This window comes from Sinocyclocheilus grahami, unplaced genomic scaffold, assembly GCF_001515645.1.
Source record: "Sinocyclocheilus grahami isolate Dianchi unplaced genomic scaffold, SAMN03320097.WGS_v1.1 scaffold1943.1, whole genome shotgun sequence".
Taxonomy (NCBI): domain Eukaryota; kingdom Metazoa; phylum Chordata; class Actinopteri; order Cypriniformes; family Cyprinidae; genus Sinocyclocheilus; species Sinocyclocheilus grahami.
In genome coordinates this window covers 59,800-60,010 of record NW_015507122.1, presented here as the reverse complement: position 1 = coordinate 60,010, position 211 = coordinate 59,800, and positions in this window count along the sequence as shown.

Sequence of the window (211 nt, the reverse complement as noted above, 5' to 3'; positions counted from 1 at the left end):
TACTGTTACGGGGCTGACGAGACGTGAGACTTGCGGATCCATGTGCAAGCTTTATTTGTGGAGAAGACAGAGACGTGGTCATACAGCAGGCATAGGTCAGATGGCAAACAGGTATATGGAGGGCAAAACACAAGAATAGTCCTAGGGCTAGCGTAGGTCGACGATCGGCAGACTGAGTCAAAAGGGGCAAGACGAAAGGGGTGAATCCAGG